We start from the raw sequence: 12,628 nt of genomic DNA, 5'->3' as shown, positions 1-12,628 counted from the left end.
ATATGACCACTTTGCACATTCTCCCGTGCAACGCGGCTGCTAGTCCCAGTTTCATGCAAAATCTGAAGTTCCTAGCTCATGTCCAAGGTACCAAAGAAGGGTAAAAAGTCAATAATCGATACCTAAAACTTGAATTGTACTACTTCTTACTGGCTATACATCAATTTAGAAGCTTCATCTGTGTTCTACTATGGTGCTTTTAGTGTCTCCGCATACCGCAGCACGCGACATAGCTTTGCAGACAATAAATGTAACCGTTTCAGACAGAAGAGCGGCCAATGTGACGATCGGGCTTTAAGTCGATTCGATAACAAATGACGAAAATAGACGGATTTCTCTGGTTTTTACTACATATGAAAACTTTTCACATTCTCCCGTGCAACGGGGCTGCTAGTCCTCCTTTGATGCAAATTCTTAAGTTCCTAGCTCATGTCGAAGGCACCAAAGAAGGGTAAAAAGTCAATAATCGATACCCAAAGCTTGAATTTTTCTACTTCTTACTGGCTATTACATCAACTTAGAAACTTCATCTGTGTTCTACTATGGTGCATCTAGTGTCTCCGCATACCGCATCACGCGACATAGCTTTGCAGACGATAAATGCAACCGTTTCAGACAGAAGTGCGGTGAGTGTGACGATCTGGCTTTAAGTCGATTCGATAACAAATGATGAAAACGGACGGATTTCTGAGGTTTTTACTACATACGAACGCTTTTCACATTCTCCCGTGCAACGCGGCTGCTACTCCTCCTTTCATGCAAAATCATAAGTTCCTAGCTCATGTCCAAGGCACCAAAGAAGGGTAAAAAGTCAATAATCGATACCTAAAGCTTGAATTTTTTTACTTCTTACTGGCTATTACATCAACTTAGAAGCTTCATCTGTGATTTACTATGGTGCTTTTAGTGTCTCCGCATACCGCAGCAAGCGACTTAGCTTTGCACACGATACGTACAACCATTTTAGAGAGAAGAGCGGCCAATGTGACGATCTGGCTTTAAGTCGATTCGATAACATATGACGAAAACGGACCGATTTCTCAGGTTCTTACTACATATGAATATTTTTCACATTCTCCCGTGCAACGCGGCTGTTAGTCCTCGATTGATGCAAAATCTTAAGTTCCTAGCTCATGTCCAAAGCACCAAAGAAGGGTAAAAAGTCAATAATCGACACGTAAAACTTGAATTGTACTACTTCTTACTGGGTATTACATCAGCTTAGAAGCTTCATCTGTGTTCTACTATGGTGCTTATACTGTCTCCGCATACCACAGCACGCGACATAGCTTTGCAGACAATAAGTACACCCCTTTCAGAGAGAAGAGCGGCCAATGTGACGATCTGGCTTTATGTCGATTCGATAACAAATGACGAAAACGGACGGATTTCTCAGGTTTTTACTACATATGACCACTTTGCACATTCTCCCGTGCAACGCGGCTGCTAGTCCCACTTTCATGCAAAATCTTAAGTTCCTAGCTCATGTCCAAGGTACCAAAGAAGGGTAAAAAGTCAATAATCGATACCTAAAACTTGAATTGTACTACTTCTTACTGGCTATACATCAACTTAGAATCTTCATCTGTGTTCTACTATGGTGCTTTTGGTGTCTTCGCATACTGCAGCACGCGACATACCTTTTCAGACGATAAGTACAACCATTTTAGAGAGAAGAGCGGCCAATGTGACGATCGGGCTTTAAGTCGATTCGATAACAAATGACGAAAACGGACGGATTTCTCAGGTTTTTACTACATATGAACACTTTTCACATTCTCCCGTGCAACTCGGCTGCTAGTCCTCCTTTCATGCAGAATCGTAAGGTCCTAGCTCATGTCCAAGACAGCAAAGAAGGGTAAAAAGTCAATAATCGATACCTAAAACTTGAATTGTACTACTTCTTACTGGCTATACATCAACTTAGAAGCTTCATCTGTGTTCTACTATGGTGCTTTTAGTGTCTCCGCATACCGCAGCACGCGACATAGCTTTGCAGACAATAAATGTAACCGTTTCAGACAGAAGAGCGGCCAATGTGACGATCTGGCTTTAAGTCGGTTCGATAACAAATGACGAAAGCGGACAGATTTCTCAGGTTTTTACTACATATGAAGACTTATCATATTCTCCCGTGCAACGGGGCTGCTAGTCCTCCTTTGTTGCAATATCTTAAGTTCCTAGCTCATGTCCAAGGCACCAAAGAAGGGTAAAAAGTCAATAATCGATACCTAAAACTTGAATTGTACTACTTCTTACTGGCTATTACATCAACTTAGAAGCTTCATCTGTGTTCTACTATGGTGCTTTTAGTGTTTCCGCATAACGCAGCACGCGACATAGCCTTGCAGACTATAAGTACAACCGTTTCAGAGAGAAGAGCGGCCAATGTGACGATCTGGCTTTAAGTCGATTCGATAACAAATGACGAAAACGGACAGATTTCTCAGGTTCTTACTACATATGAAAATTTTTCACATTCTCCCGTGCAACGCGGCTGTTAGTCCTCGTTTGATGCAAAATCTTAAGTTCGTAGCTCATGTCCAAGGCACCAAAGAAGGTAAAAAGGCAATAATCGATACGTAAAACTTGAATTGTACTACTTCTTACTGGGTATTACATCAACTTAGTAGCTTCATCTGTGTTGTACTATGGTGCTTATAGTGTCTCCGCATACCACAGCACGCGACATAGCTTTGCAGCAATAAGTACAACCGTTTCAGAGAGAAGAGCGGCCAATGTGACGATCTGGCTTTAAGTCGATTCGATAACAAACGACGAAAACAGACGGATTTCTCAGGTTTTTTCTACATATGAACACTTTTCACATTCTCCCGTGCAACTCGGCTCCTGGTCCTCCTTTCATGCAGAACCTTAAGGTCCTAGCTCATGTCGAAGGCACCAAAGCCAGCTAAAAAGTCAATAATCGATACCTGAAACTTGAATTGAACTACTTCTTACTGGCAATTACATCAACTTAGAAGCTTCATCTGTGTTCTACTATGGTGCTTATAGTGTCTCCGCATACCACAGCACGCGACATAGCTTTTCAGACAATAAGTACAACCCTTTCAGAGAGAAGAGCGGCCAATGTGACGATCTGGCTTTAAGTCGATTCGATAACAAACGACGAAAACGGACGGATTTCTCAGGTTTTTACTACATATGAACACTTTTCACATTCTCCCGTGCAACTCGGCTCCTAGTCCTCCTTTCATGCAGAACCGTAAGGTCCTAGCTTGTGTCGAAGGCACCAAAGCCAGCTAAAAAGTCAATAATCGATACCTGAAACCTGAATTGTACTACTTCTTACTGGCAATTACATCAACTTAGAAGCTTCATCTGTGTTCTATTATGGTGCTTTTAGTGACTCCGCATACCGCAGCACGCGACATAGCTTTGCAGACGATAATTACAACCGTTTCAGAGAGAAGAGCGGCCAATGTGACGATCTGGCTTTAAGTCGATTCGATAACAAATGACGAAAACGGACGGATTTCTCAGGTTTTTACTACATATGACTACTTTGCACATTCTCCCGTGCAACGCGGCTGCTAGTCCCAGTTTCATGCAAAATCTTAAGTTCCTAGCTCATGTCCAAGGTACCAAAGAAGGGTAAAAAGTCAATAATCGATACCTAAAACTTGAATTGTACTACTTCTTACTGGCTATACATCAACTTAGAATCTTCATCTGTGTTCTACTATGGTGCTTTTGGTGTCTTCGCATACTGCAGCACGCGACATAGCTTTTCAGACGATAAGTACAACCATTTTAGAGAGAAGAGCGGCCAATGTGACGATCGGGCTTTAAGTCGATTCGATAACAAATGACGAAATCTGACGGATTTTTCAGGTTTTTACTACATATGAACACTTTTCACATTCTCCCGTGCAACTCAGCTGCTAGTCCTCCTTTCATGCAGAATCTTAATGTCCCAGCTCATATCCAAGACAGCAAAGAAGGGTAAAAAGTCAATAATCGATACCAAAAACTTGAATTGTACTACTTCTTACTGGCTATACATCAACTTAGAAGCTTCATCTGTGTTCTACTATGGTGCTTTTAGTGTCTCCGCATACCGCAGCACGCGACATAGCTTTGCAGACAATAAATGTAACCGTTTCAGGCAGAAGAGCGGCCAATGTGACGATCTGGCTTTAAGTCGATTCGATAACAAATGACGAAAGCGGACAGATTTGTCAGGTTTTTACTACATATGAAAACTTATCACACTCTCCCGTGCAACGGGGCTGCTAGTCCTCCTTTGATGCAAAATCTTAAGTTCCTAGCTCATGTGCAAGGCACCAAAGAAGGGTAAAAAGTCAATAATCGATACCTAAAACTTGAATTTTGTTACTTCTTACTAGCTATTACATCAACTTAGAAGCTTCATCTGTGTTCTACTATGGTGCTTTTAGTGTCTCCGCATACCGCAGCACGCGACATAGCTTTGCAGACGATAAATTTAACCGTTTCAGACAGAAGTGCGGCCAGTGTGACGATCTGGCTTTAAGTCGATTCGATAACAAATAAGAAAAACGGACAGATTTGTCAGGTTTTTATTACATATGAACACTTTTCACATTCTCCCGTGCAACGCGGCTGCTAGTCCTCCTTTCATGCAATATCATAAGTTCCTAGCTCAAGTCCAAGGCACCAAAGAAGGGTAAAAAGTCAATAACCTATACCTAAAACTTGAATTGTACTACTTCTTACTGGCTATTACATTAACTTAGAAACTTCATCTGTGTTCTACTATGGTGCTTTTAGTGTCTCCACATACCGCAGCACGCGACATGGCTTTGCAGACGATAAATGTAACCGTTTCAGACAGAAGTACGGCCAATGTGACGATCTGGCTTTAAGTCGATTCGATAACAAATAAGGAAAACGGACGGATTTCTCAGGTTTTTACTACATACGAACGCTTTTCACATTCTCCCGTGCAACGCGGCTGCTAGTCCTCCTTTCATGCAAAATCATAAGGTCCTAGCTCATGTCCAAGGCACCAAAGCCATCTAAAAAGTCAACAATCGATACCTAAAACTTGAACTGTACTACTTCTTACTGGCTATTACATCAACTTAGAAGCTTCATCTGTGTTCTACTATGGTGCTTTTAGTGTTTCCGCATAACGCAGCACGCGACATAGCCTTGCAGACGATAAGTACAACCGTTTCAGAGAGAAGAGCGGCCAATGTGACGATCTGGCTTTAAGTCGATTCGATAACAAATGACGAAAACGGACAGATTTCTCAGGTTCTTACTACATATGAAAATTTTTCACATTCTCCCGTGCAACGCGGCTGTTAGTCCTCGTTTGATGCAAAATCTTAAGTTCCTAGCTCATGTCCAAGGCACCAAAGAAGGGTAAAAAGTCAATAATCGATATGTAAAACTTGAATTGTACTACTTCTTACTGGGTATTACATCAACTTAGAAGCTTAATCTGTGTTGTACTATGGTGCTTATAGTGTCTCCGCATACCACAGCACGCGACATAGCTTTGCAGACAATAAGTACAACCCTTTCAGAGAGAAGAGCGGCCAATGTGACGATCTGGCTTCAAGTCGATTCGATAACAAACGACGAAAACGGACGGATTTCTCAGGTTTTTACTACATATGAACACTTTTCACATTCTCCCGTGCAACTCGGCTCCTAGTCCTCCTTTCATGCAGAACCTTAAGGTCCTAGCTCATGTCGAAGGCACCAAAGCCAGCTAAAAAGTCAATAATCGATACCTGAAACTTGAATTGTACTACTTCTTACTGGCAATTACATCAACTTAGAAGCTTCATCTGTGTTCTACTATGGTGCTTTTGGTGTCTTCGCATACTGCAGCGCGCGACATAGCTTTTCAGACGATAATTACAACCATTTTAGAGACAAGAGCGGCCAATGTGACGATCGGGCTTTAAGTCGATTCGATAACAAATGACGAAAATAGACGGATTTCTCTGGTTTTTACTACATATGAACACTTTTCACATTCTCCCGTGCAACTCGGCTGCTAGTCATCCTTTCATGCAGAATCTTAAGGTCCTAGCTCATGTCCAAGACAGCAAAGAAGGGTAAAAAGTCAATAATCGATACCTAAAACTTGAATTGTACTACTTCTTACTGGCTATACATCAATTTAGAAGCTTCATCTGTGTTCTACTATGGTGCTTTTAGTGTCTCCGCATACCGCAGCACGCGACATAGCTTTGCAGACAATAAATGTAACCGTTTCAGACAGAAGAGCGGCCAATGTGACGATCGGGCTTTAAGTCGATTCGATAACAAATGACGAAAATAGACGGATTTCTCTGGTTTTTACTACATATGAAAACTTTTCACATTCTCCCGTGCAACGGGGCTGCTAGTCCTCCTTTGATGCAAATTCTTAAGTTCCTAGCTCATGTCCAAGGCACCAAAGAAGGGTAAAAAGTCAATAATCGATACCTAAAGCTTGAATTTTTTTACTTCTTACTGGCTATTACATCAACTTAGAAGCTTCATCTGTGATTTACTATGGTGCTTTTAGTGTCTCCGCATACCGCAGCAAGCGACTTAGCTTTGCACACGATACGTACAACCATTTTAGAGAGAAGAGCGGCCAATGTGACGATCTGGCTTTAAGTCGATTCGATAACATATGACGAAAACGGACCGATTTCTCAGGTTCTTACTACATATGAATATTTTTCACATTCTCCCGTGCAACGCGGCTGTTAGTCCTCGATTGATGCAAAATCTTAAGTTCCTAGCTCATGTCCAAAGCACCAAAGAAGGGTAAAAAGTCAATAATCGACACGTAAAACTTGAATTGTACTACTTCTTACTGGGTATTACATCAGCTTAGAAGCTTCATCTGTGTTCTACTATGGTGCTTATAGTGTCTCCGCATACCACAGCACGCGACATAGCTTTGCAGACAATAAGTACACCCCTTTCAGAGAGAAGAGCGGCCAATGTGACGATCTGGCTTTATGTCGATTCGATAACAAATGACGAAAACGGACGGATTTCTCAGGTTTTTACTACATATGACCACTTTGCACATTCTCCCGTGCAACGCGGCTGCTAGTCCCACTTTCATGCAAAATCTTAAGTTCCTAGCTCATGTCCAAGGTACCAAAGAAGGGTAAAAAGTCAATAATCGATACCTAAAACTTGAATTGTACTACTTCTTACTGGCTATACATCAACTTAGAATCTTCATCTGTGTTCTACTATGGTGCTTTTGGTGTCTTCGCATACTGCAGCACGCGACATACCTTTTCAGACGATAAGTACAACCATTTTAGAGAGAAGAGCGGCCAATGTGACGATTGGGCTTTAAGTCGATTCGATAACAAATGACGAAAACGGACGGATTTCTCAGGTTTTTACTACATATGAACACTTTTCACATTCTCCCGTGCAACTCGGCTGCTAGTCCTCCTTTCATGCAGAATCGTAAGGTCCTAGCTCATGTCCAAGACAGCAAAGAAGGGTAAAAAGTCAATAATCGATACCTAAAACTTGAATTGTACTACTTCTTACTGGCTATACATCAACTTAGAAGCTTCATCTGTGTTCTACTATGGTGCTTTTAGTGTCTCCGCATACCGCAGCACGCGACATAGCTTTGCAGACAATAAATGTAACCGTTTCAGACAGAAGAGCGGCCAATGTGACGATCTGGCTTTAAGTCGGTTCGATAACAAATGACGAAAGCGGACAGATTTCTCAGGTTTTTACTACATATGAAAACTTATCATATTCTCCCGTGCAACGGGGCTGCTAGTCCTCCTTTGTTGCAATATCTTAAGTACCTAGCTCATGTCCAAGGCACCAAAGAAGGGTAAAAAGTCAATAATCGATACCTAAAACTTGAATTTTGCTACTTCTTACTGGCTATTACATCAACTTAGAAGCTTCATCTGTGTTCTACTATGGTGCTTTTAGTGTCTCCGCATACCGCAGCACGCGACATATCTCTGCAGACGATAAACGTAACCGTTTCAGACAGAAGTGCGGCCAGTGTGACGATCTGGCTATAAGTCGATTCGATAACAAATAAGGAAAACGGACGGATTTGACACGTTTTTACTACATATGAAAGCTTTTCACATTCTCCCGTGCAACGCGATTGCTAGTCCTCCTTTCATGCAATATCATAAGTTCCTAGCTCAAGTCCAAGGCACCAAAGAAGGGTAAAAAGTCAATAACCTATACCTAAAACTTGAATTGTACTACTTCTTACTGCCTATTACATCAACTTAGAAGCTTCATCTGTGTTGTACTATGGTGCTTTTAGTGTCTCCGCATACCGCATCACGCGATATAGCTTTGCAGACGATAAATGCAACCGTTTCAGACAGAAGTGCGGTGAGTGTGACGATCTGGCTTTAAGTCGATTCGATAACAAATAAGGAAAACGGACGGATTTGACACGTTTTTACTACATATGAACGCTTTTCACATTCTCCCGTGCAACGGGGCTGCTAGTCCTACTTTGATGCAAAATCTTAAGTTCCTAGCTCATGTCGAAGGCACCAAAGAAGGGTAAAAAGTCAATAATCGATACCTAAAGCTTGAATTTTTCTACTTCTTACTGGCTATTACATCAACTTAGAAACTTCATCTGTGTTCTACTATGGTGCTTTTAGTGTCTCCGCATACCGCAGCACGCGACATAGCTTTGCAGACGATAAATGTAACCGTTTCAGAGAGAAGAGCGGCCAGTGTGACGATCTTGCATTAAGTCGATTCGATAACAAATGACGAAAACGGACGGATTTCTCAGGTTTTTGCTACATATGAACACTTTCCACATTCTGCCGTGCAACGCGGCTGCTAGTCCTCCTTTCATGCAAAATCATAAGGTCCTAGCTCATGTCCAAGGCACCAAAGCCATCTAAAAAGTCAATAATCGATACCTAAAACTTGAACTGTACTACTTCTTACTGGCTATTACATCAACTTAGAAGCTTCATCTGTGTTCTACTATGGTGCTTTTAGTGTTTCCGCATAACGCAGCACGCGACATAGCCTTGCAGACGATAAGTACAACCGTTTCAGAGAGAAGAGCGGCCAATGTGACGATCTGGCATTAAGTCGATTCGATAACAAATGACGAAAACGGACAGATTTCTCAGGTTCTTACTACATATGAAAATTTTTCACATTGTCCCGTGCAACGCGGCTGTTATTCCTCGTTTGATGCTAAATCTTAAGTTCGTAGCCCATGTCCAAGGCACCAAAGAAGGTAAAAAGGCAATAATCGATTGGTAAAACTTGAATTTTACTACTTCTTACTGAGTATTACATCAACTTAGTAGCTTCATCTGTGTTGTACTATGGTGCTTATAGTGTCTCCGCATACCACAGCACGCGACATAGCTTTGCAGACAATAAGTACAACCGTTTCAGAGAGAAGAGCGGCCGATGTGACGATCTGGCTTTAAGTCGATTCGATAACAAACGACGAAAACAGACGGATTTCTCAGGTTTTTTCTACATATGAACACTTTTCACATTCTCCCGTGCAACTCGGCTCCTGGTCCTCCTTTCATGCAGAACCTTAAGGTCCTAGCTCATGTCGAAGGCACCAAAGCCAGCTAAAAAGTCAATAATCGATACCTGAAACTTGAATTGAACTACTTCTTACTGGCAATTACATCAACTTAGAAGCTTCATCTGTGTTCTACTATGGTGCTTTTGGTGTCTTCGCATACTGCAGCACGCGACATAGCTTTTCAGACGATAAGTACAACCATTTTAGAGAGAAGAGCGGCCAATGTGACGATCGGGCTTTAAGTCGATTCGATAACAAATGACGAAAACGGACGGATTTCTCAGGTTTTTACTACATATGAACACTTTTCACTTTCTCCCGTGCAACTCGGCTGCTAGTCCTCCTTTCATGCAGAATCTTAAGGTCCTAGCTCATGTCCAAGACAGCAAAGAAGGGTAAAAAGTCAATAATCGATACCTAAAACTTGAATTATACTACTTCTTACTGGCTATACATCAACTTAGAAGCTTCATCTGTGTTCTACTATTGTGCTTTTAGTGTCTCCGCATACCGCAGCACGCGACATAGCTTTGCAGGCAATAAATGTAACCGTTTCAGACAGAAGAGCGGCCAATGTGACGATCTGGCTTTAAGTCGATTCGATAATAAATGACGAAAGCGGACAGATTTCCCAGGTTTTTACTACATATGAAAACTTTTCACATTCTCCCGTGCAACGGGGCTGCTAGTCCTCCTTTGATGCAAAATCTTAAGTTCCTAGCTCATGTCCAAGGGACCAAAGAAGGGTAAAAAGTCAATAATCGATACCTAAAACTTGAATTTTGCTACTTCTTACTGGCTATTACATCAACTTAGAAGCTTCATCTGTGTTCTACTATGGTGCTTTTAGTGTCTCCGCATACCGCAGCACGCGACATAGCTTTGCAGACGATAAATGTAACCGTTTCAGACAGAAGTGCGGCCAGTGTGACGATCTCGCTTTAAGTCGATTCGATAACAAATAAGGAAAACGGACGGATTTCTCAGGTTTTTGCTACATATGAACACTTTTCACATTCTCCCGTACAAAGCCGATGCTAGTCCTCCTTTCATGCAAAATCATAAGTTCCTAGCTCATGTCCAAGGCATCAAAGAAGGGTAAAAAGTCAATAATCGATACCTAAAACTTGAATTGTACTACTTCTTACTGGCTATTACATCAACTTAGAAGCTTAATCTGTGTTCTACTATGGTGCTTTTAGTGTCTCCGCATACCACAGCACGCGACATAGCTTTGCAGACGACAAGTACGACCGTTTCAGAGAGAAGAGCGGTCAATGTGACGATCTGGCTTTAAGTCGATTCGATAACAAATGACGAAAACGGACAGATTTCTCAGGTTTTAACTACTTATGAAAACTTTTCACATTCTCCCGTGCAACGCGGCTGCTAATCCTCCTTTCATGCAAAACCTTACGTTCCTAGCTCATGTATAAGGCAACAAAGACGGGTAGAAAGTCAATAATGGATACCTAAAACTTGAATTGTACTACTTCTTACTGGCTTCTACATCAATTTAGAAGCTTCGTCTGTGTTCTACTATGGTGTTTTTAGTGTCTCCGCATACCGCAGCACGCGACATAGCTTTGCAGACGAAAAATGCAACCATTTCAGAGAAAAGAGCGGCCAATGTGACGATCTGGCTTTAAGTCGATTCGATAACAAATGACGAAAACGAACGGATTTCTCAGGATTTTACTACATACGAACGCTTTTCACATTCTCCCGTGCAACGGGGCTGCTAGTCCTCCTTTGATGCAAAGTCTTAAGTTCGTAGCTCATGTCGAAGGCACCAAAGAAGGGTAAAAAGTCAATAATCTATACCTAAAGCTTGAATTTTTCTACTTCTTACTGGCTATTACATCAACTTAGAAACTTCATCTGTGTTCTACTATGGTGCTTTTAGTGTCTCCGCATACCGCAGCACGCGACATAGCTTTGCAGACGATAAATGCAACCGTTTCCGACAGAAGTGCGGTCAGTGTGACGATCTGGCTTCAAGTCGATTTGATAACAAATGACCAAAACGGACAGATTTCTCAGGTTTTTAATACTTATGAAAACTTTTCACATTCTCCCGTGCACCGCGGCTGCTAGTCATCCTTTCATGCAAATCCTTAAGGTCCTGGATCATGGCCAAGGCACCAAAGATAGCTAAAAAGTCAATAATCGATACCTAAAACTTGAACTGTACTACTTCTAACTGGATATTACATCAACTTACAAGCTTCATCTGTGTTCTACTATGGTGCTTTTAGTGTCTCCGCATACCGCAGCACGCGACATTGCTTTGCAGACGATAAGTACAACCGTTGTCGAGAGAAGAGCGGCCAATGTGACGATCTGGCTTTAAGTCGATTCGATAACAAATGACGAAAACGGAGGGATTTCTCAGGTTTTTACTACATATGAACACTTTCCACATTCTCCCGTGCAACGCGGCTGCTGGTCCTCCTTTCATGCAAAACCTTAAGTTCCTAGCTCATGTCCAAGCCACCATAGAAGGGTAAAAAGTCAAGAATGGATACCTAAAACTTGAATTGTACTACTTCTTACTGGCTATTACCTCAACTTAGAAGCTTCATCTGTGTTGTACTATGGTGCTTTTAGTGTCTCCGCATACCGCAGCACGCGACATAGCTTTGCAGACGATAAGTACAACCGTTTCAGCGAGAAGAGCGGCCAATGTGACGATCTGGCTTTAAGTCGATTCGATAACAAATGACGAAAACGTACGGATTTCTCAGGTTTTTACTACATATGAACACTTTTCACATTCTCACGTGCAACTCGGCTGCTAGTCCTCTTTTCATGCAGAATCTTAAGGTCCTAGCTTATGTACAAGGCACCAAAGGCAGCTAAAAAGTAAATAATCGATACCTAAAACTTGAACTGTATTACTTCTTACTGGCTATTACATCAACTTAGAAGCTTCATCTGTGTTCTACTATGGTGCTTTTAGTGTCTCCGCATACCGCAGCTCGCGACATAGCTTTGCAGACGATATGTACTACCGTTGTAGAGAGAAGAGCGGCCAATGTGACGATCTGGCTTTAAGTCGATTCGATAACAAATGAC

Source organism: Schistocerca gregaria, unplaced genomic scaffold, assembly GCF_023897955.1.
Source record: "Schistocerca gregaria isolate iqSchGreg1 unplaced genomic scaffold, iqSchGreg1.2 ptg000251l, whole genome shotgun sequence".
Taxonomy (NCBI): Eukaryota; Metazoa; Arthropoda; class Insecta; order Orthoptera; family Acrididae; genus Schistocerca; species Schistocerca gregaria.
The sequence above is the reverse complement of the archived record's forward strand: the minus strand, read 5'-3'. Positions refer to the sequence as shown.